Source organism: Callithrix jacchus, chromosome 6 (genome assembly GCF_049354715.1).
Source record: "Callithrix jacchus isolate 240 chromosome 6, calJac240_pri, whole genome shotgun sequence".
In the NCBI taxonomy this organism is placed as follows: Eukaryota; Metazoa; Chordata; class Mammalia; order Primates; family Cebidae; genus Callithrix; species Callithrix jacchus.
Genome location: NC_133507.1, coordinates 116,486,322 through 116,512,871, shown reverse-complemented (window position 1 = coordinate 116,512,871; position 26,550 = coordinate 116,486,322). Strand labels below are relative to the sequence as shown.

General features: G+C 39.4%; 1 protein-coding gene and 1 pseudogene across 9 annotated transcripts in view; one reads left to right on the top strand and one right to left on the bottom strand.

Moving 5' to 3' along the window:
* SLC39A10 (solute carrier family 39 member 10) overlaps positions 1-26,550 on the bottom strand; it is a 313,899-nt gene that overhangs the window by 107,372 nt on the left and 179,977 nt on the right. The window contains exon 1 of one of the 9 annotated variants that reach the window (XM_078328064.1): positions 25,661-25,724. The exons of the other annotated variants lie outside the window; for them this stretch is intronic. The gene's annotated coding sequence lies outside the window, so the exon portion shown is untranslated. Of the gene's footprint in view, positions 1-25,660; positions 25,725-26,550 lie in introns of those variants that run through there. 9 annotated transcript variants of the gene reach the window in all.
* Positions 11,731-11,832, top strand: LOC118154827 (small nucleolar RNA U3; annotated as a pseudogene).

Below are 26,550 nucleotides of genomic sequence, written 5' to 3'. Positions count from 1 at the left end.
CTGCTGTCCAGTCTGGGCACTAGCATAACCCTTTCTCAAAAACAAAAACAAACTGGCAAGGTCATCAAAAAACAAGAAAAATTTGAGAAATTGCTACAAGCAAGAGGAACCTAGGGACTCATAATGACTAAATGTAATGTGGTGACTTAGGATTTCAGGACAGAAAAATGACATTTGGTAAAAACTAATAAAATGTGAATAAACTATAGACTTTAGTTAATAAATGTATATCAATATTGGTTCATCATTGTAACAAATATACTAACAGAAGATAGTAGTAATAAGAGAAACTGGATGTGGGGGTGTATAGAAACTCTCTGTACTATCTTTGCAGTGTTTTTGTAAATCTAAAACTGTTTTAGGCTGGGCATAGTGGCTCACGCCTGTAATCCTAACACTTCAGGAGTCCAAGGTGGGTGGATCACTTGAGGTCAGGAGTTTGAGACCAGCCTGGCCAACATGGTGAAACCCTGTCTCTACTAAAAAAATAAAAAATAATTTAAAAAATACAAACATTAGTCAGACATAGTGGCACACGCCTGTAGTACCAGGTAAATCGGAAGGCTAAGGCAAAAGAATCACTTGAACCTGGGAGGTGGAGGTTGCAGTAAGCCCAAATTGCACCATTGCACTTGGGCCTGGACAACAGAGTGAGACTCTGTCTCAAACAAAAAAAAAACAAAACCACAAAACAAAAACCCAAAAACAAATAAAAAGAACTGTTTTATAAAGTAGGTTATTTATTTTTTTAAAGTTATTTTTGAGGCTGGGCACAGTGGCTCACATCTATAATCCTAGCATTTTGGAGGCTGAGGCAGGAGGATTGCTTAAGTCCAGGAGTTCGAGATCAACCGGGACGACATAGCAAGGTTCCGTCTCTATTTATTTACAAAAAATTTAAAAATAAAATAAATAAATAAAATTATTGTTGATCTCTTACTTGACAAATTTTACTGACTTTTCACAGTCTTCCTCCTGCACTGTAGAACAATCTCCTTAGGGGAGCTCTCTTCTATCTTTGATACCATCTTCTCTATGATCTCTTCCTTCCTAATACCTTTTCTAGCCTGACACTGGATTGTTCTTCTTCCCATCTCTTAAGCAGTATTTCCTAAGTTCCTAAACTTGACTAATTTGTCTTATAACTTCCTAGTATCTCTCAGGGGGAAAGAAATCTCATCAACTCCAACAGCTTCAACTAAGGACTTTATGTTGCACATTCTGAGATTCTAAGTCCAATCTTATTTAAAGGTCAAATCATAGTTCCAACTAACTGGTGAACATTTCTACATACACAGACCTTCAGGGATGTTAAACTCAATATGTCCGAAGGAGAAACCCTTGTTTAAAACCTGAATCCTCTGGCTCCGGTTGTGCCTCAATCACGGTTAAGAGTGAGCATTATAACTTCCCTATTCATCCAACAGGAACCATACATATACCTATTACTGTTTTCTTGACCACCATTATTCTCTCTCGTCTCATACAAATATTGTTTGACTGTATTTCTACCTGCCTTCTTTACTGTCACTGCATTCATTTTCTTGCATAATTACTAATCCATCATTCAAAACAGCCTTGGCTGACTTGTAGAACCTGGAAGTGAGCCCCAGTACAGCTGAGTGAGTCCCTGCAGTCCTGGTATGAGATAAATATGTGAGATGTTTTGTGTTCCCTGTGAAAGAGCCAGAATACCTCCAGCTTGGGGCAAAGACCACCACTGTTTCTGGTAGGCAGACCAGAGACTCAAGTTGATCCCCCAACGAACTGCCTCAGTCCACTTTCTATGTGCAGCTCATGGAGAAAGCTTTCCCCTATATTCTGGCAGCCCAGGAGCATTGCATTGTGAGGTCTCTGTCCCTGAGACCTGAAAAATCTTTTGTCAACATTTTCCAAGAGGTTACAGCTCTGACTGCCACGTGCCACTGGAACAATTCTCATTCACCTTAACTGTGGCAGACCACTGCTGCCTCATCAAGCCATTAGCAATGCCCCACCCTTTTACTTTGTTAATAATATCCTGCTTTTATTGAGACTAGAGGGAATTATGTACAGAGGGGAGGCCAAAGCCAAGCCCCAAATGGTAAATCTTTGATTAGTGTAAACCAGATGGTTCTCAAATTTCTGGTGTCAGGGCCCTTTAATACTCTTTAAAAATATATTTTTAAATTTTTTATAGAGATGGGGGTTTGCCATGTTGTCCCAGCTGGTCTTGAACTCCCGGACTCAAATGATCCTCCCACCTTGGCCTTCCAAAGTGCTGGGATTATTTAAAACTACTGAGGACTACAAAGTGCATTTGTTTATGTGAATCACATCTATCAATAATTACCATTTTAGAAACCAAAAAGAAAATTTTAAAATACTATTTCATGTAAAAATAAACCCATTACATGCAATATTAATAATATTTTACAGCAAAATAACTCTAGTTTTCAAAATAAGAAAAAAAATTTCAAGAAGCCTAGCCTGATAGAAGACATGGATTCTCATATCTGCTTCGGCATTAGTCTGCTGTCTTGGCTGAAATGTATATTGAGAGAACGATCCAAGATGGCTGATCACTAACATCTCGGGATTGCAGCTCCCAGTGAAAGCGCAGAGAACGAGAGGACGCCACACTTTCAGACAAATTTTTGTCGCTCACAGAGCAGAAGATTCCCAGTGGAGAAGCCGCAGGGGTCGCCAGCATGACTCTTGTGGCCTGCACATTAGCTCTTGGTGCAGAGTAAATGGGACTGGTTCCCCTTCTGACCAACGTTTGGAGCTCTGGGAAGGCAGAGTCACCTATTAAGGACTCAAGAAGGAAGCCAGACTGGAGATTCCCGGGCAGAAAAGCACCATCAGTCTTAATGCCGCTGTTTTGGCCAGTGCAGTGGGTTGCTCATATTTCAGCCCTGGGAATTAACAACTTGGACGTCCACTCAGAGACCTAATTTGAAAGTTGGTAATTACAAAGACGACAGGTGGATAAATTTACAACGATGGGAAGAAACCAGCATAAAAAGGCTGAGAATACTCAAAATCAGAATGCCTCTTCCTCTAAAGAGGATCACAGTTCCTCATCAACAAGGGAACAAGGCTTGATGGAGAACGAGCACACCCATTAACAGAATCAGGCTTCAGAAGATGAATAATAAGAAACTTCTGTGAGTTAAAAGAACATGTTGTAGCCCAACGTAAAGAAACTAAGAACTTTGAAAAAAGGTTTGAGGAAATCCTAATGAGAATAGACAACTTAGAGAGGAATATAAGTGAATAAATGGAACTGAAGAATACAATACAGGAACTCCGAGAAGTATACACAGGTTTAAACACTCGAATTGATCAAGCAGAAGAAAGGATATCAGAGGTCAAAGTCCAACTTAATGAAATAAAATGAGAAACCAGGATTAGAGAAAAAAGGATAAAAAGGAATGAGCAAAGTCTCCAAGAAATGTGGGACTATGTGAAAAGACCTAATTTACATTTGATAGGTGTACCTGAATGCAATGGATAGAATGAATCCAAGCTGGAAAATATTCTTCAGGTTATTATTCAGGAAAATTTTCCTAAACTAGCAAAGCAGGACAATATTCAACCCCAGGTAATACAGAGAACACCACAAAGATATTCCTCAAGAAGAGCAACCCCAAGGCACATAATCATTAGATTCACCAGGGTTGAAACGAAGGAGAAAATACTAAGGGCAGCCAGAGAGAAAGGTCAAGTTACCCACAAAGGGAAGCCTATAAGAGTTACAGCAGATCTCTCAGCAGAAACTCTACAAGCCAGAAGAGAGTGGCGGCCAATATTCAACATCCTTAAAGAACAGAACTTTCAGCCCAGAATTTCATATCCAGCCAAACTAAGCTTCACAACTGATGGAAAAATAAAATCTTTTATGAACAAGCAAGTACTCAGAGATTTTATTACCACCAGGCCTGCATTACAAGACCTTCTGAAAGAAGCATTACACATAGAAAGAAACAACCAGTATTAGCTTTTCTAAAAATATGCCAAAAAGTAAAGAGCATCAACATAAAGAAGAATTTACATCAACGAATGGATAAAACAGCCAGTTAACATCAAATGGCAGTAATCCTAAATTTAAATCGACTAAATCCCCCAATCAAAAGATACAGCCAAAACCCAATGGTATGCTACATCCAGACCCATTTCACATGCAAGGATACACGAAGACTCAAAACAAAGGAATGGAGAAAGATTTACCAACCAAATGGAGAGCAAAAATAAATAAATAAATAAAAAGCAGGAGTTGCAATTCTCGTATCTGATTAAATAGATTTTAAATTAACAAAGATATAGTGGTAAAAGGATCAGTGCAACAATAAGAGCTAACAATCCTAACACCCAGATACATGGAGACTTAGACTCAATGAGACAGAAAATTAATAAGGATATCCAGGACTCGAACTCAGATCCGGAACAAGTAAACTTAATAAATATTTATAGAGCTCTCCACTTTAAATACACAAAATATACATTCTTGTCAATACCACATCACACCTACTCATAGGTTTAAATGAAATATTGATTGGCCATTATTAATACCCATTTTTTTTAGAATAAAGCAACATTTTCGTTCTCTCTCCCTCTTTTTCTTCCTCTTTATTCCTCTCTTTCACTCCTATTTTTTTCTTTCCTTCTCTCAAAAAAAAAAAAAAAAATCAACTTGTAGACCTCTAGATCCAGGTCGGCAATGTCTCTCTCACTGCCTGATTTCCTTCCTTCCTTTCTCTCCCTCCCTCCCTCCCTTCCTTCCTCCCTCCCTCCCTTCCTTCCTCCCTCCCTCCCTTCCTCCTTTCTTCCCTTCCTCCCATCAAAAAAAAAAAAAAAAAAAAGAAATGTATATTGAGTCTCATACAAATATGCTGTTGAAAGTGGAAGAAATATTTTAATAGCTATCTCAGATAAATTTGAATATTCTTCTTTAATACTACATTAAAACTCAAAAAAGTGGTAGTTTGTTGAAGGTTAATTACAAAGTGAAATCAGGAAACCTGAGTGAAATTTTGTACTCTGTTCCCCTTAGATATTTTGGCCTAGTATGCATTTTGAATGGATCTTTTAACCCACCTATAATTTTGTATCATGCATTGATCATATTAATTCACCGAGTTATGCAGATCTTTCAAATACATTTCATCATACCATGTAAAAAAATCACTTTTGTTAATATCAGCACCAATCTCAGACAAATCTTTTTATCATTTGCAACAAATGCTGCCTTTTGTTTTCCTTGAAATGTCAGGCTCACTTTTTTTCATTTTCAAGAAAATGTCTGCAAAATATCCAACTCTAAATAACCATATTTTGTTTGTCAGTCTTTCAAGTAAAAAAAAAAAAAAAAGGGAGGGGTTCCACAAAAAAAGTGATCATTTCAGCTCACAATTCAATTACTTAAGGGATACTGTGACTGAGATAACTAAAGCATTTCAGCATGTGCCAGGAAAGCAAGCAAATGATCAAAACATGAAACTTTATGTGGTACCTGACAGTCAAGAAGACGGCTTCTAGTATGTGTCACGTTTTTGATTTGTGCTCAACTAGTGGCAATGCTATCCACTATTGCTGCTTCTGCACCATCAACGCAGTGAAGAAAGCAAATAATACGTTTGCATTATTAGGGTAAATGATTTTAACCTTATGAACTCCCTGAAAGGATCTCAGGACTCCGGGTTCCATGGACCACTGCTGAGTGAAACCAACTGATAATCCATTTTACTTACCAGTTAGTTCTGGAATAACCCAGAGGGGCCTCTAGGAAAGGTTATTCCTTTTAACAAGATAAATGGAAGTGAAAACAAATTTCCCTTTTCTGCCTTTGGCATCTATATGGAAAGCCTAGAAATAGCCTGCCCAAGAGGACAAACAACACACTGAATTTGGGAAAGTAGAAAAATATAAAACTTCTGGGCAAACTAATGTCATTTTTTTTTTCCTTTTTGAGACAGAGTCTTGCTCTGTTGCCCAGGCTGTAGTGCAGTGGCATAATCTCGGCTCTCTGCAACTTCCACCTCCTGGATTGAAGCAATCCTCCTGCCTCAGCCTCCCGAGTAGCTAGGATTACAGGCACACACCATCATGCCTGGCTAGTTATTGTATTTTTAGTAGAGACAGGGCTACATGCACCATGTTGGCCAGGCTGGTCTTGAACTCCTGACCTCAAGTGATCCACCCACCTCAGCTTCCCAAAGTGCTGGAATTACAGGCATGAGCCACTGTACCTGGCCTGATGTCAACATTGAATCACTGAATTATTCAACACCGAAACTGTCCTATCAGTAGAATTCTTATTTCTTATTATGTGAGATAATAATTTTCTTCATCAAGTGACTTTTAGAAGTGTTTTTTGTTCCTTACAGTTGAAAGCATCTTTACTCATACATATTCTTACATTTCTGTCAATACAACAATATTCAAAAGACCCAAAATCCTCATCACCAAAGTTTGATATGTTCCAAACTCCCTGAAAGAAGCAAAATAAAATTATTACTAGTCATTTAACAAGGCACAATAGCCAGAAAGAGATACATCAAGTTGAACAACTAAAACAGGTGGCTTATATGAAGGCAAATCAAATAAAAGAGAAAAAATTAAATTTTAATAAAAACATAATGAGAACTCCTAAGGAGATGAGAATATAACACTAAAAACTCAAGGACTATAAAGCATTATTCCTCTGTTATATAGTAATCAGGATCAGAAAGTAACCAGGTGTTTAGGAGAAAACCCTTAGCACATATCCAATGTCAAGAAATGAAATCAGATTACGTAGATCAATGGAAAAGTATTCATTATTCTGTGTTAACACAACCAGTGTTCTACCACCAAAGTTGGAAATATGGTCTTCTGTAAGAGAAGTAAAACATACTTGTATTTGCAAATTTTCAGGTTACAGCTGAGTTCTTTTAAAATCGGTCTCTCTTTTGATAACTGCATGTGAGTTTGAAGATTCAATCTGAATTTCTTCTTTAACCTTTACATATCACACTGTTGATAGGGACAGAAGGCAGAGAAATTCTAGGTAGAAAAAGGCAGGGTCCCTGGTGAAGCCCTGCCCTCAAGCCGAAAAGCTGGAGACCCTGGCCCAAAGTGAGAACTGATATCTGTTTTCCCAATTAAATGTTCCTTTTCCGGCCAGGCGCGGTGGCTCACGCCTTTTATCTCAGCACTTTGGGAGGCTGAGGCGGGTGGATCACGAGGTCAAGAGATTGAGACCATCCTGGTCAACAAGGTGAAACCCCGTCTCTGTTAAAAATACAAAAATTAGCTGGGCATGGTGGTGCGTGCCTGTAGTCCCAGCTACTTGGGAGGCTGAGGCAGGAGAATTGCTTGAACCCAGAAGGCGGAGGTTGCGGTGAGCCGAGATTGTGCCATTGCACTCCAATCTGGGTAACAACAGCGAGACTCCGTCTCACCAAAAAAAAAAAAAAAAAAGTTCCTTTTCCTAAACCACCCATGGCCCCACCCCACCCCACCCTGTGTCTATAAAGACCCAAGAAGCAGCACAACATCAAGAGGAGAAGCAGCAGTTGAATGCTGGAGAGAAGCAGTTTGACTTCAGAGGGACAGCTTGACAGCGGGGCTTCAGAGTAGAGTCCAGCCAGAGATGGCAATAAAATCCCCCGCTTTTGCTATCCTTCAATTTGTTCCTGTGACCTGATTTTTCCTGGATGCCAGACAAGAGCTCGGGATACAGCAGGCTGTCACACTTGACCCTTTGCCCTTGCTAGCAGAAAGCAACCATCTCACGCAAAAAGGCAGAGGGGCCACCAAGCCTGTCCACAGATGGCAAAAGCTAAAAGAATGCTCACTGTACCAATATTCTGGGGCTTCATGGGTCATGGGTACTCCCCCTTAGGCGCTGCCTCAGGTCCCACATGGAGTTTTGCTCCTGCTAGTACCCAAAAGCACTAGCCCCAGCTCCTGCACCTGCTCACCTGAGTGCTCCCTCTTGTGAGGGGTGGAGCACAATGAAACAGGTTTGAGTGAGTGGAGTTTGCTGCCGCCACTGAAGTGGCTGATTAGTTCTAGTGCCCACACTCCAGTTCCTGCCCATGAAGGAGTCAGGAAAAAGTTCCTGTTTCGCTGTGAGATTCAGAAGACAAAATGATTATATCAGAGAAATGTTAAGAGAAAAAAACTGGTCTTGTAGACAGAAAAAAATTATTTTTTAGCACTCTTATCCATTTTCCCTCTGTGTGAAAAGCATGCAGAAAAGGAGAAACGGTTCACAGTTAAATTGTGCATTGCAAGATCCAACTTTCTATCTCTACAAGAAGAATCTAGTCCACTCTATAAAGGACTGCTTTAGGAAAATAACAATCTCTATTAATTTTCAGCTCCTCCAATGTATAATAATTCTAAAACTGAATTACAAAGATGTTTTAAACTCAAACATTAAATACCATTGAATTGCATACTTTAATTTAAAGGAGCTCTGAAATGTGTAGAAATTACCACATCAGAATTGATTATTTTAGAAGTTTCAAAATAAAAAACTGTTATCTCTTTATCACTAGATGATGATACCAAATTCATGGGTAGAAATGGGTCTGGACTCTAAGAGAAACATGAAACCATGAATCTTAATTCACATCAGCAGATCAAGTACAATTGTTTAAAAGGAAGGAGAGCCAGGTGTGGTGGCTCACACCTGTAATCCCAGCACTTTGGGAGGCTGAGGCAGGTGGATCAGCTGAAGTCAAGAGTTTGAGACCAGCCTGGCCAAAATAGTGAAACCCTATCTCTACTAAAAATACAAAATTAGCTGAGCTAATGTGGTGTACATGTGCCTCTAGTCCCAGCTACTTGAAAGGCTAAGGCAGGAGAATTGCTTGAACCCAGGAGGTAGAGGTTGCAGTGAGCTGAGATCATGCAACTGCACCAGCCTGAGCAACAGAGGGAGAGTCTGTCTCAGAAAAAATAAAAAAAGGAAGTAGAGTGAGAGCTGGTAACCTTTGTATTTGACATTATCATTCAAATTTAACTTCACAGAAAAAGCTTTGATAAGATTAACAAAACAGCCTGGACATGATGGTGGGTTTGATGGCTCATGCTTATAATCCCAGATCTTTGGGAGGCCAAGGTGGGAGGATCACTTGCGTCTCGGAGTTTGAGACCAGCCTCGGGAACATAGTGAAACCACATCTTTACAAAAATGTTTTTAAAAAATTAGCCAGACATGGTGGCACATGCCTGTAGTCCCAGCTACTTTGGAGGCTGAGGTGGAAGGACTGCTTAAGCCCAGGAGGTTGAGACAGCAGTGAACCATGATCATGCCACTGCACTGCAGCCTGGATGACACAGCAAGATCCTATCTCAATCAATCGATCAATCAATCAATGAAAAATAAAATAAAATCCTTGAACAGAGAGCCTCAGTACCAGGCATATAGTATACACTAAATGCATATTGAATAATGAATTTAAGTGGATGTGGACATTGGTTGATGCAAGATGAGCCTGCCAAGGTGATAAAGCAATTTAATAATTATTAATATACGTAAAAATTTAAGGTGTTTGCCAGATGTTAAAAGTTTATTTATCTTGAACTTTCCTAAGGGAAAAGTAAATTAAGTAGCAAAAGATTCAAGTATTTTAGTTTACTGTTTCACTCTCCATGGAGCAACTGTGATATATGAATGTTTTTGGAGAATTTTATATGTTCAAAGTACAGACAATTCATCAACCCTACAAGTGTTATCTCATAAGCTCCCAGGGTAGAGGGAACATCTAAATCTTCTTCATAGTTCTCTTATAGATGATGAATAGTTCATGAATGTTTACTGTTTCAATGTATGCTGTAATTATAACATTAAAGCAGTTACTTACATGTTTAAGTTGTAGCATTAGGAAAGACAGTAGAAATGACATTGACTTTGCTGATCTAATGCAAAGCGGTTATCTTTGTAAATGTTCCTTATACCAGAGGTCCTTTTTTCTAAAATGCATTTTAATGTCTCTTTACAGAGAGATCTATTCCCCAAAGGACTTAATAAATTGTTCACACAGTAGACACTCCCAGAAACATGAGATAGCCATCCTCTCCCATCTTTGGAATTTATTTTTCTCTTCAGTACTTTTTTGCTGCCCCTCAGTATTTAGAGATTCCCAATGCCGCACCTGGCCATTCAGTATACTATGCACATCTTCCTTCCCCCAGATTTACCTGTCTTGTTTCCAATTCCTTCTTAGTCTCACTTCCTATTATACAAGAAAATGTATAGCTGTGGGTTAATAAAAAAAAAAAAAATTAAGAAACGTACATGGCAGCTGGGCACAGTGGCTCACACCTGTAATCTCACCATTTTGGGAGGTCGAGGCAGGCGGATCACAAGGCAAGGAGATTGAGACCATCCTGGCTAACACGGTGAAATCCCACCTGTACTAAAAACACAAAAAATTATCCGGGCGTGGTGGCACGCGACTGTAGTCCCAACTACTTGAGGCCGAGGCAGGAGAATCACTTAAACCTGGGAGGCAGAGGTTGCAATGAGACAACATTGCACCACTGCACTCCAGCCTGGGTGACAGAGTGAGACTCCGTCTCAAAGAAAAAACAAGAAACATACATGGCATCTTAGCAGTTGGAACTGGCACATCCTTAGAAGTCGCTCATCCTCATTTTTCAGCTACTCAGGTCTTCCGGGTTATGTTAATTTGTATACTATAATTGCCTTTAGGGAGTGTTGCTAATGGTGGGAAGCTGGTGTGGCTCAAATCACATCACCAGCCCTCTTGTACACACAGTGGCATAAATTTGGCACAATTTAAATGGGCGTCTTCATAGCTTATTTCATTTTAAAATGGAAAAATGTAAAATTATTGAAGCTGAAGCTATTTTGCTTCAATCACTGGGGTAGAAGTGAGTCATTTGGCGGGGGGCGGGGGAGGGGGTTGTTATTTTGTTTTGTTTTAATGCAGATTTCTAGACCTATTGTTTCAAAACGTTTTGAAAGATGGCTCAGGACTAAACTCTCTAGAGTCATTATAGCAAATTAGATTGCATATCTCTGGTTCAAAACTCCAGGTCTAGATCACTTCTTAGGTAATAGTGAACTCTTCACTTAACTCAGAAAAGTAATATTTTAAAATACAATTTTAAGGCAAATCTTTGAGCTGTTGAGAATTTACTGATGCATCATCATGAATATATTTTCCCCCAGAAACACAGATTAATGCTTTGAGATAAAAACAGCCAAGGGATATCGGAAGACATTTATGTGCAAGGAGAGAAACTGTATCTCTAGGCTACAACTATTTATCAATTTTCCTGGCAATAAAACTTGCCAGCCGGTTTGTGAGCCTGGGATACAGATGAGTAACTCTATATAGGAAAATCATGTCTTTTGGGGAAATTTGCTCAGGAAAATTATTACCCATTGATGGTATTTTACTTGACATCCTTTTTACCCTCATCTGTACCTTGCACAAATACTTTCCAAGTGACTCTAACTATAGTTTACCCTCCACAATAGAAATGCCTAAGGTCTTCCCTAAAATCTAGAAATAAGGTTTGCTTTTAAAGGGAAGCTCTTCTACTTTCATGTCTACATAATTATGTAAGTCTTGTTTGTTTTTCAGATAATATATAGATTAGTAATGCATATCTTACAACCCTGAAAAAAGTACTTGTATTATTTTCTCCATTCTATGTCTAATTAAAATTTTGTTAATGTCATCTCAAGTCTATAGGAACAGAGCCATCAAGAGAAAAAGAGAGAAGACTACATTTTCAGGGAGCATTTCTATAGTTTGTTACTAGAGAAGTTTCTCTGAATATGTAGAGCACATGGACACAGGGAGGCGAGCATCACACACTGTGGTCTGTTGTGTTGGGGGGCGGGACAGCGGGGGGTGTGGTGGTTGGGGAGGGATAACATGGGGAGAAATGCCAGATATAGGTGACGGGGGGATGGAGGCAGCAAACCACCTTGCCATGTATGTACCTATGCAACAATCCTGCATGATTTGCACATGTACCCCAGAACCTAAAGTACAATTTAAAAAAACGAGATAGAAAAAGAGAGAAATTGGAAAGGAGCCCTAGTACACAGTCAGACCATCAAGACAGATTTGAATTAATTGCTGTCAGGGTTTGACTAACTGAATCGGAGTAAGAGTTTATCTTGAGGGGAACCTGACAAATTTTAGGGGTTCTGGTCATAATTCTGCGACCTCTAGGGGAATAATAAATTGTACAAAACAGAAGATCTCAGAGACTTTTAATCTCCTCAAGACTCGGAATGCAAGGGAGGGCCTCATTTAGAAGAGGCCTGAAGCTTTGAAGAGACTCTTATTCCTCATATATTGTTCAAATAAAATTAGTACCTAGCTTTAAATTGGAAAATGTACATGCATACCTAAATTAAGAGCTTCTCTTTGCTTATAAAAATTTGGCTGGCCCGGCACGGTGGCTCACTCCTGTAATCTCAGCACTTTGGGAGGTCAAGGAGGGCAGATCACTTAAGCTCAGGAGTTTGAGACCAGCATGGACAACATGGTGAAACCCTGTGTCTACAATATATACAAAATTTACTCAGGTGTGGTGGCAGGCACCTGTAGTCCCAGCTATTTAGGAGGTTAAGATGGAAGAATTGCTTGATCCTAGGAGGTTGTGCCACTGCTCTCCAGCCTGGATGATAGAGCGAGACTCTGTTCTCGAAAAAAGAAAAAAAAAGAAATGTGGTTAAGTTTATCATCACTGAGCTTTCTTCCATGTTTGGTATCACTGCCTTGCTGGCGTCCACTGAGCAATCCAGAATGATCAAAGATCTTATCTTAAATATGCATTTTCCTGGCTCATTTTCCATAGCAATGCCTTGCACACAATTAGGTAATTAATAAATGGATGAGGGTGGGAACAAATAATGGTAAAAATGGACTCCTTATATAACTGGATAATTAAAATAAGTAGTCAGCAGAGTTTTAATTTTTTTTTTTGAGACAGAGTCTCGATCTGTCATACAAGCAGGAGTGCAATGGTGCGATCTCCACTCACTACAACCTCCACCTCCCAGGTTCAAGCAATTTTCGTGCCTCGGCCACCCGAGTAGCTGGGATTACAGGTGCGAACCACCATGCCCAGTGAATTTTTTGTATTTTTAGTAGAGAAGAGGTTTACCACGTTGTCCGGGCTGGTCTCAAACTCCTGACCTCAGTTGATCTGCTTGCCTTGGCCTCCCAGAGTGATGGGATTAAAGGTGTGAGCCACTGTACCTGGCCAGGCCTTCTTTTATATACAAATACAGCTGAAGAAATCACAAGATTTTGACTGCTAAATGATCTCTCTCTTATTTTATTCCTGAGTACAAATTTTAGGAAATGACAAAGTCTTTAACTTTTGAATTGTTGGTTTAATTTTTCCCGATCTATATGTCTAACAGTGTGTGTGTGTGTGTGTGTGTGTGCAATTTTTTTTTTAGCTGGTTGTGTTGTTATTTCTGTAACAAATGACCAAAAACCTTCTTACTTAGACGGAATACTTTTGCAGTGTTACAAGCATATTCACAGTATTTTCAGGCTTTCATTTTCAAAGGGTTAAAAAGCAAGTTGCTGAGAAAAAAAAAAAATACACATAAAAGAGTATAATACGGTATATTCATTGTGCCCTATTTGAAATTCAAAAATAAGCAAATTTACAAAACCAAAAGTGTTTCCTTTTCTGAAACAAATGTGTTTTAGTGCTAAAGCATGCAATTAATGGATTGCCTCAAACTTTAGTTATAATACTATAACCTCTTATTTAAGAAACATATTGAACCCCAAAAGTGTATACTTCTAGTACAAGAATATATCATTTACAATAAATTATATAACAGTGGGTAAGGATGGGTAGTGGGGGACAAGAAAATTCTATGTTCTTATAAAAAATGTACAGGGTCACTAATGCAATTCTAAATGGATCTTAAAACAGAAATATTAATATTTAAGTATTACAACTTAGGAGGGAAACTCCTTTTGTAGAAAACAACACACATAAGACCAATAATGTCATGAAAAATACATGCCCTTGGGTAATTTGGCAGGACAACCTTGAATACAATGGATCTTTTTATTAAATGGACCTGAAATTCTACTTTGAAGGGACATGATTCATTTGCATACAAACTTTCATTTACTTTCCTCTCACCCCTTTCAATCCAACTCTCTAGGCTTAGCTGACTTAGCCTCTATAATCACTGCTTGGTGACATTATCTCTGTGGCATCTCCAGCTATCGTCCTTTCTGTCTCTTCTTCAAGCTCAGACATCACTGATGTTCAAAAGTGGTTTAAATTCACAAGTCACTATCACATTCACCACAATTTCTCCTTCAAACATTTGAGCTCTCTTTGAACACCCTGACCTTAAAAAGTTACCTTTACTTATGCCTGGAAGGCTTGGCTGACTAGCAACAATGTTGGTATTGCCGTCTAACTGCTGTTAATCTTTGGCCTCAAACAGAAAATATTCACTGCAGAAGGCCTACTTAACCCAAAAACACTTCTAAGAATGTCGAAATCTTTGAACCTAAAAGGGTAAATTCGTTTTTTTTTTTTGAGACGGAATCTTGCTCTGTCACTCAGGCTGGAGTGCAACGGCGCGAATCTCAGCTCACCGCAACCTCTCTGCCTCCCAGATTCAAGCAATTCTCCTCCTTCAGCTTCCCAAGTAACTGGGATTACAGGCGCATGTCGCCACACTCAGCTAATTTTTTTGTAATTTAGTAGAGACAGAGTTTCACCGTCCTGCCCAGGCTGGTCTTGAACTCGTGGACTCAGGCAATCCACCCGCCTCAGCCTCCCAAAGTGCTAGTATTACAGGTGTGAGCCACGGCACCCGGCCACAAGGGTAAATTCTAAATCACTTATTTTATTTCTTCATCTTCTCTCCCTGTCTTTTATTTATTTATTTATTTATTTTAGCGACAAGGTCTCACTCTGTCGCCCAGGCTGGAGTGCAGTGGCACCATCATGGCTCCATCATGGCACTGCAGCCTCGACCTCCTGGGCTCAAGCAATCCTCCCATCTCAGCCTCCCAAATAGCTGGGACTACAGGCACTCACCACCATGCCCAACTATTTTTTGTATTTTTTGTAGAGATGGACTTTTGCCATCTTGGCCAGGCTGATCTCAAACTCCTATACTCAAGCAATCCACCCACCTTGGCCTCCCAAAATGCTAGGATTATCGGCATAAGCCACGGTACCCAGCCCTAAATCACTCATTTTCTTAAAAAAGTACAATGATAGGCACAATAGCAAGACATGTTGTGATATAATTAAAAAGATACAGAGTCGGCCAGGCGCGGTGGCTCACGCCTGTAATCGCAGCACTTTGGGAGGCCGAAGTGGGCGGATCATGAGGTCAAGAGATGGAGACCAGCCTGGTCAACATGGTGAAACCCCATCTCTACTAAAAGTACAAAAAATTAGCTGGGTATGGTGGTGCATGCCTGTAGTCCCAGCTACTCGGGAGGCTGAAGCAGGAGAATTGCTTGAAACCAGAAAACGGAAGTTGCAGTGAGCCGGGATCGCACCACTGCACTCTAGCCTGGGTAATAAGCGCGAAACTCCGTCTCAAAAAAAAAAAAAAAAAAGATATACAGAGTTAGAACCAGACAGATTTCAGTCTAAATCCCAGCACAACCATTTACTACCTGGGTTTCAGTTTTGGGTTTTGTTTTTTTTGTTTTTTGTTTTTCCATCTGCAAAATACTCCTTACTTTACAGAGTGTTTATGAAGGGTTAATAGGAAAATTTTTATGAAGCACCTGCCATATTTCCTATGTGTGGTATGTTGATCTCTGTATTTATTATGATCATAGGTAATTGCTCCATAAAAACACAAAAAATTAATTTCAGAATGCTTACTTCATACTATAATTACTGCAAATTTTTCCTGGTTACTTTGCACATCTCTGAATTGGTGAAAATTCTTCCAGTGAAATGATCTGTTCCAACAGTGCTGGCTCTGCACCTTTTCTCCCTAATTCTACCTTCCACTGCCAGCACTTCTTTCTGAGAATCAGATCAAACGACACAGGGATGCTTCAAAGTATTTGGAGGAAAATGACAACCTATCCTACAGGTAGCTTCTAAATCAGCGTAGTTGACTTCTATAAAGATGAAAACAGTCCTTGCCTCTATGCTGAATTCAGTACCAAGAAAGCAAACTCCATCAAACACTTCCTTCAAAGAAATCAAAGAACTCACAATCTATATGGCATTAAATTTCCAATTCTAAATAAGCACTTAGAGATATTCAACTAATATTTCAACATGTAGTTTTGGGTTAGCCTTCTTTCCAAATATTTTGTGTTATTAAACATCTAGAAATACATAGTAAATCTACATGTATGTCATAAACAACCTAAATAATGTAAATTCAAATTTTGCCTGTCTCAACAATTAGTATAATTCCCTGTGATTCCAAAAAGCACCACCATTGATCATTCTTCTGTCTCATCCACTACTGGCAGTCAGACAGCAGATAGTCCAAAGGAAATGAGTCAAAACCCAATGAATATATTATATCTTAGATAAATTTGAGACAAATTAAAAACATAGATAATTTATGTTCTATTTGGAAAACGTTAGATCCAGACTCTTGAACCCTCTACTTATTTTTGGAGCAAGGATTCTCCATCCCCTGCCTTGATCTCTGAGATACCAGAGTCTGGCAGAGATATGGGAGGAAATGGATGAGAGATCTAGGAAGTGGGAACTATGGCAAGAGACAGGTTTTCAAGAAGGTAGGTTTTACAAGAGCTGAGCTTAGTTGCTCAGTACCTGACATGGAGCAACATTCAATAAACTTTAATTGGATACATTCCTCTCTTCTGTTTTGTTTACTCCCTATCTTTGGCATTTAAAATAACAGCACACATATATTGTTATAAATAGTTATTCAGTGAACATATGGCTCTTGAAGGCGCACTGAGCATGGAGATGTGGGGATTTTACAGCAGTTTTGTGGAAGGCTTTTCCTGGGGATCAGGAACTTCAATCCTTAACTACAGAGTGCTTGCTAAATAGAGGATTTCCTATGTAGTTCTCCAGACTTTAAAGATTCACAGGCAGAAGATTTCACAATTTCCAGACAACTTAAACTACCAAATTTAACTCTAATATTTAACTTCCATCTCAGGAAGTACTGCCCTATATTTCATGCATATCAATTTACAATGTAATCCCCTCTCTTTCTCTGAACTCTGGGGAAGTATTTCTAAAGTGCCTTCATTTATTTATTGTGAATGGAGTCACCACTGGTTTTTCTTTTCTCCAGGCTAACTCAAATATACTTTCATACCTCTGCTATATTTTTGTAACCTTTTAATGATCTTAGTTGCTCTTTGAATGTTCTCCAGCATTTTAATGTCTAAAGTCCTGGAGGCAGGCTGGGCTCTGTGGCGCATGCCAGTAATCCCAGGCTGAGGTGGCAGATCACTTGAGGTCAGAAGTTCAAGATCAGCCTGGCCAACACGGTGAAACCCAGTCTCCTCCAAATATACAAAAAATCAGCTGGGTGTGGTGGTGGGTGCCTGTAATCCCAGCTGCTTGGGAGGCTGAGGCAAGAGAATTGCTTTAACTTGGGAGGCAGAGGTTGCAGTGAGCTGAGATTATGCTACTGTACTCCAGCCTGGGTGATGGAGCGAGACTCTGTTCGAAATAAATAAATAAATAGATAGATAGATAGATAGATAGATAGATAAAGTCCTGGGCCAGACGTAGTGGCTCATGCCTGTAATCCTAACACTTTCGGAGGCAGAGACAGATGGATCACCTGAGGTCAGGAGTTTGAGACCAGCCCAGCCAACATGGTGAAACCCCGTCTCTAATGAAAAAAAAAAAAAAAATCAGCCAGGCCTGGTGGCAGGTGCCTGCAATTTTAATCCCAGCTACTTGGGAGGCTGAGGCAGGAGAATCGCCTGAGCCTGGGAGGTGGAGGTTGCAGTGAGCCAAGATCACACCATTGCACTCCAGCCTGGGCAACAAGAATGAAACTCCGTCTCAAAATATATATATTAAATAAATAAAGTCCTGCTGTCTCTAAATAAATAAATAATAAAGTCCTGCAGGCCAGTCTTGGACATAATATGCTGGGACTGGCAGGTGGAGGCTAATGCTAAATTTTTCTAAGACCACCTCATACTTTTGATTCCATCTTACTCAGACTTGTGTCAGCTTTAGTTTTTTTCCTTTTTTCTTTTCATGCTCCATTTGCAAGTTTATCCTTTCTCACCACTGCTGAGGCAGTTATCTTTTGTATCTATCCATGCCTTACATCATATACCAAATATATATAAAAGATCAAATACTTAAAAGTAAAAAGGTGGTGCTGTAAATGTCCTATAATGTAATATGGAAGAATTCACTTATTATCTTGGAATATAAAAGGACTTTGTAACTACGTCTCAAAATCCCGAAATCATAATGTAAAGTATTGGTAAGTTTATCCAAAGCAACACTTCATATAAGACAAAAACAAATAGGCAAACAAGTAACTAACAACAACAGAACAGGGAGTTTACAGAAGAAAACATCAATGGCTCTCTAACAAAAGATGTTCAACTTCAGTTGGAACAAGATAAATCCAAACTAAAATATTAAGATATCAGTTTAAAACCTATTAGATCTGGCTGGGCATGGTGGCTCACACCTGTAATCCCAGCACTTTGGAAGGCCAAGGTAGGCAGATTACATGAGGCCAGGAGTTCAAGGCCAACCTGGCCAACATGGTGAAAATCTGTCTCTACTGAAAATACAAAAATTAGTGGGCTGGTGGCATATGCCTGTGATTCCAGCTACTCAGAAGGCTGAGGCAGAAGAATTGCTTGAATCCGGAGGCAGAAGTTGCAGGGAGTGGAAATAACGCCACTGCATTCCAGCCTGGATGACAAGAGCGAGACTCTGTCTCAAAAGAAAAAAAAAAAGAAATCCAAACACCCGCTGCCACCAAACGACTGATCATATGCTACTGGGGAAGCTGTAGGACAAAAGAGATGCATATTTCTAGTGGTATCATAAAATGATACAATACTTATGGAAGGTAATTTAGGAATGTCTCTCAAAATTACAAATGTATATACTCCTAATTCAGCACTTTCTCTTCTGGAAAGTTATCTTACAGATACATTTTCACATATAAAAAAGTCTAAAGTGGAGATGATCCAAGATGGCCGATCGCTAACATCCCAGGATTGCAGCTCTCAGGGAAGGCGTGGAGAACTAGAGGACGCCACACTTTCAGACAAATTCTGGTCGCTCACGGAGCAGGAGATCCCCCAGTGGAGGAAACACACGGGTGGCCAGCGCGACTCTCGGAGCGGCAGCTCGGAGCAAAGTAAACAGGTTCGGAGGACCTGCACGGGGCCCCCAGCACGACACCAGAGCCGGGTGCAGCAGCTGTGATGGCACCTCAGCGCGGGAGCGCTAGGCGCAGAGTAAACAGGACCGGTTTCCCTTCTGACCGAGGTTTGGAGCCCCAGGAAGGCAGAGTCGCCTACTACCGACACAAGAAGGAAGCCTGACAGGAGAATCCTGGGCAGAAAAGCACCATCAGTTTTAACGCCGCTGCTCTGGCCCTGGGAACTAACAACCTGGACGCCCACTCAAGAGACCTAATCTGAAAGTTGGTAATTTCAAAGAGACAGGAGGATAAATTTACAATGACGGGAAGAAACCAGCGTAAAAAAGCTGAGAATACTCAAAATCAGAACGCCTCTCCCTCTAAAGATGATCACAGTTCCACATCAACAATGGAACAAGGCTTGATGGAGAACGAGCGCATCCCAATGACAGAATCACGCTTCAAGGAATGGATAATAAGAAACTTCGGTGAGTTAAAAGACCATGTTGTAGCCCAACGTAAAGAAACTAGGAACTTTGAAAAAAGGTTTGATGAAATCCTATTGAGAATAGACAACTTGGAGCGGAGTATGAGTGAATTAATGGAACTAAAGAATACAATACAGGAACTCTGAGAAGTATGCACAGGTTTAAACACTCGAATTGTTCAAGCAGAAGAAGGGATATCAGAGGTCAAAGTCCAACTTAATGAAATAAAATGTGAAGAAAAGATTAGAGAAAAAAGGATAAAAAGGAATGAGCAAAGTCTCCAAGAAATGTGGGACTATGTGAAAAGACCAAATTTACGTTTGATAGGTGTACCTGAATGCAACGGAGAGAATGAATCCAAGCTGGAAAATACCCTTCAGGATATTATTCAGGAAAATTTTCCTAAACTAGCAAAACAGGTCAAAATTCAACCCCAGGTAATACAGAGAACACCACAAAGATATTCCTCAAGAAGAGCAACCCCAAGGCACATAATCGTTAGATTCACCAGGGTTGAAACGAAGGAGAAAATACTAAGGGCAGCCAGAGAGAAAGGTCATGTTACCCACAAAGGCAAGCTTATCAGACTTACAGCAGATCTCTCAGCAGAAACTCTACAAGCCAGAAGAGAGTGGGGGCCAATATTCAACATTCTCAAAGAACAGAACCTTCAGCCCAGAATTTCATATCCAGCCAAACTAAGCTTCACAACTGAAGGAAAAATAAAATCTTTTATGAACAAGCAAGAACTCAGAGATTTTATTACCACCAGGCCTGCTTTACAAGAGCTTCGGAAAGAAGCATTACCACAGAAAGAAACAACCAGTATTAGCCTTTCTAAAAATACACCAAAAAGTAAAGAGCACCAACATAAAGAAGAATTTACACCAACGAATGGATAAAACAGCCAGTCAACATCAAATGGCAGTAACCCTAAATTTAAATTGACTAAATCCCCCAATCAAAAGACACAGCCAAAACCCAATGGCATGTTACATCCAGACCTGTTTCACATGCAAGGATACACAGACTCAAAACAAAGGGATGGAGAAAGATTTACCAACCAAATGGAGAGCAAAAATAAATAATAAATAAATAAAAAGCAGGAGTTGCAATTCTCATATCGGAGAAAATAGATTTTAAAGTAACAAAGATATAGTGGTAAAAGGATCAATGCAACAACAAGAGCTAACGATCCTAACACCCAGATACGAGACTTAGATTCAATGAGACAGAAAATTAATAAGGATATCAAGGACTCGAACTCAGATCCAGAACAAGTAAACGTAATAAATATTCATAGAGCTCTCCACTTCAAATACACAAAATATACATTCTTGTCAATACCACATCACACCTACCCATAAGTTTAAATGAAACATTGATTGGCCATTATTAATACTCAATTTTTTTCAAAATAAAGCAATATTTCCATTTACTCTCCCTCTTTCTCTTCCTCTTTCTTCCTCTCCTTTACTTATTATTTTTTTTTATTTCCTTCTCTCAAAAAAAAAAGAAATCAACTTGTAAACCTCTAGATCCAGGTCAGCAATGTCTCTCTCATTGCTTGATTTCCTTCCTTCCCTTCCCTCCCTCCCTCCCTCCCTCCCCGCTTCCTCCCTTCCTTCCTTCCTTCCTCCCTTCCTTCCTCCCTACCGTCCTTCTTCCCTCCCTTCCTGCCTTCCTCCCCACCCCCCCCAAAAAAAAAAAAAAAGTAAAGTGCAAGATTATTAATTGTGGCATTGATTGCAATAGCAAAATATTGGAAGCCCCGCAACTATAAGGAACACATACCAGTTAATACATCCATATAGTTGAATAACATTTAGCATTTTTCATTAGAAAAAAATGTGGAAGTTCTCTAATAAAATGAAAAGAAATACAGACTAAATGGTAAAGGGGGTAAAGCATGGTTCAGAAGCGAGAATACAGTGCTTAGCATGCATTTGCTTGAACAGGCTTAAGGAGACTGAATGAATACATAAGAAACTAGTAATAGTTGGCATTTCATTGGGGACCTATATGAACGGGTGGTAGGGGTGGAAAAGAGATTTTTTAACAGAAAACTTTTAGATTTTTTTTAAAGCATCATGCAAAGGCATTACTAATTAAAAACTTAAAACAAGAGATAAAAAGAAAATACTGTGATGTTTCCAGGCATCATATTCTCTTAGAATAATGTATAACTTTTTTAGGGTCACTGATACATTCAAATTATAAGCAATCAATGCAATCAAGCTTTACTGTTAATTTCAAATGCTATATCAGTTCTGTAGCCTCCTGCTTCAATCATTATATAAGTAAATAATTAAATTTACCACTATTTGCTTGTGGAGATTTTATTATTCTGTCATTAATATTTACTAAATTTCTCAACTTTCCTAGGTATTCTGAAACATCTTTCAACCTGAATCCTCTTGATTAAATTCAGCCACAATGCCCTTCCTCCAGTTTAGTGCACACTCCTTCCCAACATGGGGATGGGGAATTTGTATAGGCAGATTTATCTTTCTGAATGATCTTCATCCTCATTCTTCACCTCCTCCTAGTTTCAAATTCTTCAGATCCCAATTTCCTCAAAACGATTTTTTTCCCAGTGTGGAAAAGTTCAGCTTCATTCCCCCATTCCTCTGTTGAGATCTTACATTTGCTTTTGTGAGTCATTTGTGAGTATCAGTCTCCCTCATCTGAATGTGATGCTCCTAAAGGCTGGGAGGGAAGTCTTCTGTTTTTGCACACCTCACCAGAGCTCAGCCTGTTTGGCACAGGGATGCTATGCGAATGTTGAATGAACAAATGCAGGCTCAAGGCACTGTGTCAGGGGTTGGGGAAACCGCTGGGAAAGATAAAAGAGATGAGACAACCATCTCTGCCTTTAGGTAGTTCATCAATCAGGGAGGTTAAGATAAATACACATAATTAGAAAGCAGAATGTGGTCATTGCCTTAGGAAGTATAAGCAAAGTTGTATAGGATTTAGAGCGAAGTAACTGTTAGAAGAATTTTTTTAAATGTATTAGGTATCTGAAGAATGCAGTGGTATTTGAAAAAGGGTTTTGAAAGACTAGTGTGAGTTCTTCAAGAAAGGGCAAGGTATTTAATTCAGAAAATCACATATCTATAGGGACCAGGCAAGTAATGTCTGTAACTGAATGGACTGTCAAGCGGAAACTGAGATAAATGAATTTAGAGGTTCTTAAACTTGACTGCACATTACCATCACCTGGGAGATTTTAAAAGTCCCTATACTCAGGCCATAACCCAAGCCAACTAAATCAGAATCCAGAGAGGTGCGATGGGGTGAGAGTGGAACCTAAGCATCTGTATGTTTTTAAATATCTAGCCAGATTGCGGGTCATCGTGGCTCACACCTAGACTCCGGCACTTGGGGAGGTTGAGGTGGGAGGATTGCCTAAAGACAGGAGTTCAAAACTAACCTAAGCAGCAACAGCCACACCCTGTCTCTATAAAACAAAGAAAACTGCCCAGGTGATTTTATTATGAACCAGCAACATCCTCCTTACCAGCAGACTTGTTAAAAATGCAGATTCCCAAGCCTCACTCTGGACCTACTCAAACAGAAACTGCACTGTGACAGTATCTCCAGTGACTCTCACCTATACTACACTTTGTGAAGTTCTCCTCTAGAAAACTTTATCCTCCTCTGAGGGAATGAACATTCCCTATCCAGTATCCATCTAATGCTTCCATGAAGGGAACCAGACCCCCTCTATTTTTCCTTTTATTGTTTTTGAGACAAGGTCTCACTGTTCCCCAGGCTGAGGATACTTGACACGATCACAGCTCACTGCAGCTTTGACCTCCTAGGCTTAAGTGATCCTCCCTCCTCAGCCTCCTGAGTAGCTGGGACCACAGGCATGCACCACCATGTCCAGCTAATGTTTTATTTTATTGTTATTATTATTTTTAATAGAGACGGGTTTCACCATGTTGGTCAGGCTGGTCTCGAACCCCTGACTTCGTGATCCGCCTGCCTCAGCCTCCCAAAGTGCTGGGATTGCAGGTGTGAGCCACTGCACCCGGCTTATTTTTTGTAGCAGGGTCTTGCTATGTTGCCTAGGCTGGTCTCAAACTCCTGGACTCAAATGATCCTCCCACTTGAGCCTCCCAAAGTGCCAGGATAACAGTTCTGAGCCACCATGCCTGGCTATTTTTTTTTAATGTATATTGCTGGCAATAAACAAATAATTGAAATCAGTTTCAAGCCGTCAAAAGACAACTGAGGCTTTCTGGAGGAGAAAATGGTGAATTAGCGGAGTTTGTCTAAAGCTTAAGTTCTTTTAGAGTGGAAGTTTTTTAACAGAGTTTTTTATATTAACTTTAATACTAAAAGCCAAAACATCTCTGCCAGCAATATTTTATGTGAAAGTTGAGTTTGTGACACGCTCAAAGTGGGTAAGGGTTATGGAGCACTACCAGATGAGCAATTCTTCTCAACAAGTTCCTTAAGCAAAATGTAAAGGAAATTGAATATTAGAAATGAATCCGCAAAAGTTTGGAGGGCTCAGAATGCAAAAGTAAAGCTTATATGCTTAATTTTGGCACTGCAAATTCACTCAATATTTTTAAAGCCAGGATTATAATTCCTATGCAAATAGAAAAGAAAATCTGCTCCATCATGAACTGGTTGGGTACGTGACTGACGCAAAGGAAAACCGTTGAAGACGTTTAAGCAGCAAATACTTCTCAAGCTCCTAGTCTGTATCAGATGCTATTCCAAGCCCTTTAACTTCACTCCTTCTGTGGTCATGGTCTTTATCTTTGTTCCTAGCCAGCCAGCCTCCTGGAAAATTGATGTCATTGCTCATAGAATGAATGATCTCACAAGATAAAAGTGTGGATGACTCAGAGCAGCTCATCCATCCAACTAGAGAGTAGAGACTGTCAACAGCTCAGTAACTTCGTCTTTGAATACGAAGGACCATTGAGATTGGAGACAGAACAAAGGTAGGAACAGATTAGGTGAAAATACACCACAGAAGATTCCTTTCTTCACATTGCTAATAACTTTGACAATAGTTACAAAATTTAAAAAGAAAAATTTTTAATTTTGGATGTGGATTTCAAAGAATAATAAATTTTAGCAACCATTTTGTCTTGCTCCTATAATCCTTATATGATCTATTATTCTTTTTTAGGTTAATTTGTTGCACTGGGTAATGTTTTTATCTACCTTTGCTGAAATACTATATAAAATCACTTATGTGGATAAATATAATTGATTAATTGCAAAAGGAGTAAAACAGTCTAAAAGCTTTAATCTGTTGAACTTCCACTTTATTAAACTATGCATTATTACTACTAAAACACACTAGGTATTTTTGTACACAATTCGTAAGAGCAAAAATAAAACACTTTACAAAATGGGTTTCTATAAGAAGTTTGTTGACAGATTTTTAAAAGGAAACTCCTAAGCACTTTCAGAATTTTAAACACTCTAAGAATATAATCAGAGAACATTCCCTTGTAATTTTATAAAGCATGCACTTTGTTTTGGCAAAAAATTCACATTTGTTTTGAGACGTGCACAAGCATAGTAGCAGAGGAAATGAGAAACAATGTTCTATATTAGATAGGCAAGGCACACAGACATGACAAAGAAAAAAAAATTCTCCTTTTGAACCCAAAAGAGAAAAACGATTACTATCTTCAAGGAGGAAGAAAGGCTTCTCCAAGCAAGAAATATTTTCCCAGCAGTGAGCTAGGAGGATAGAGGGATAGGGTTGGGGAACAGAAGGGTACCAGGTCAGAGAACATTGTTTATGGTCCCTATGAACAGAACTTTGATTTATACAAGAAATCAATCCACTTACAGGACGTGCTTAACTTCACCTGTTGGGAGATAAGTTCAGTCTCTTTCCCCTTCTTTGAATGAATGGGAAAGGTTTTCCACTCACCCACTGCCTCCCACCACAGGAATGCTTGCTATCTAGAGAGTTGTTTTGAAACCCATAGCACTTAAAGGAGCTGTATCAACAGGTTTTTTCCTTCTCCCTCACACTGAGCCAATTGTAAATGTTGAATGAGAACCTTAAACAGCTTAAACACTATTGCAGGAATTCAAAACCAGCTCTAGCAAGGGTTCCCCCCACCAATAGAATCACAATTTATAATTTATCACTTCAGCCTTTCTGAGCGAGGGCTATAGAGCCAACAAAGGACTATTTCCTGGCAGTATAATACAAAGCACATTTTACGGAAAGCTTGAAAGCTGGCTTTGGAATTTAGTTGAAACAGAGAAATGTGACTTTTCCCAGATGGAGCTACTAATGTGTGTCAAGAAAACTCAAAATAGCAAAAAATGTCTTTCCCAGCAATGTAACAAACTCCAAGGCCTTATATACTTATTATCTAGAACTATTTCTATGGTCACCACTTGTCAACACAAATATTTATCTTATCCCTCCCAACTTTGGCCTATAGAATTTCCATTCTGTCTTGAAATAAAGTTTATGACACATGAAGTTGGAGAGGGCTCATGATAAATCAGATTATATCAAGCCACAGAACCTGTTAGAAGTAGCCACTTGGTAGTGCAAAATAAATTGGAAGTGATGTGAAAATAGTGACAAATGGCTATGTACTGCTTCCGGTACATGGGTGATGGGGCAAAATACTCATCATAGAAGCTTCACTCTTCCAGCCCTAAATGCTGGAGGGAAAGTCATAGACAAACTCTAACCATATTTTAATCTTCTAATAT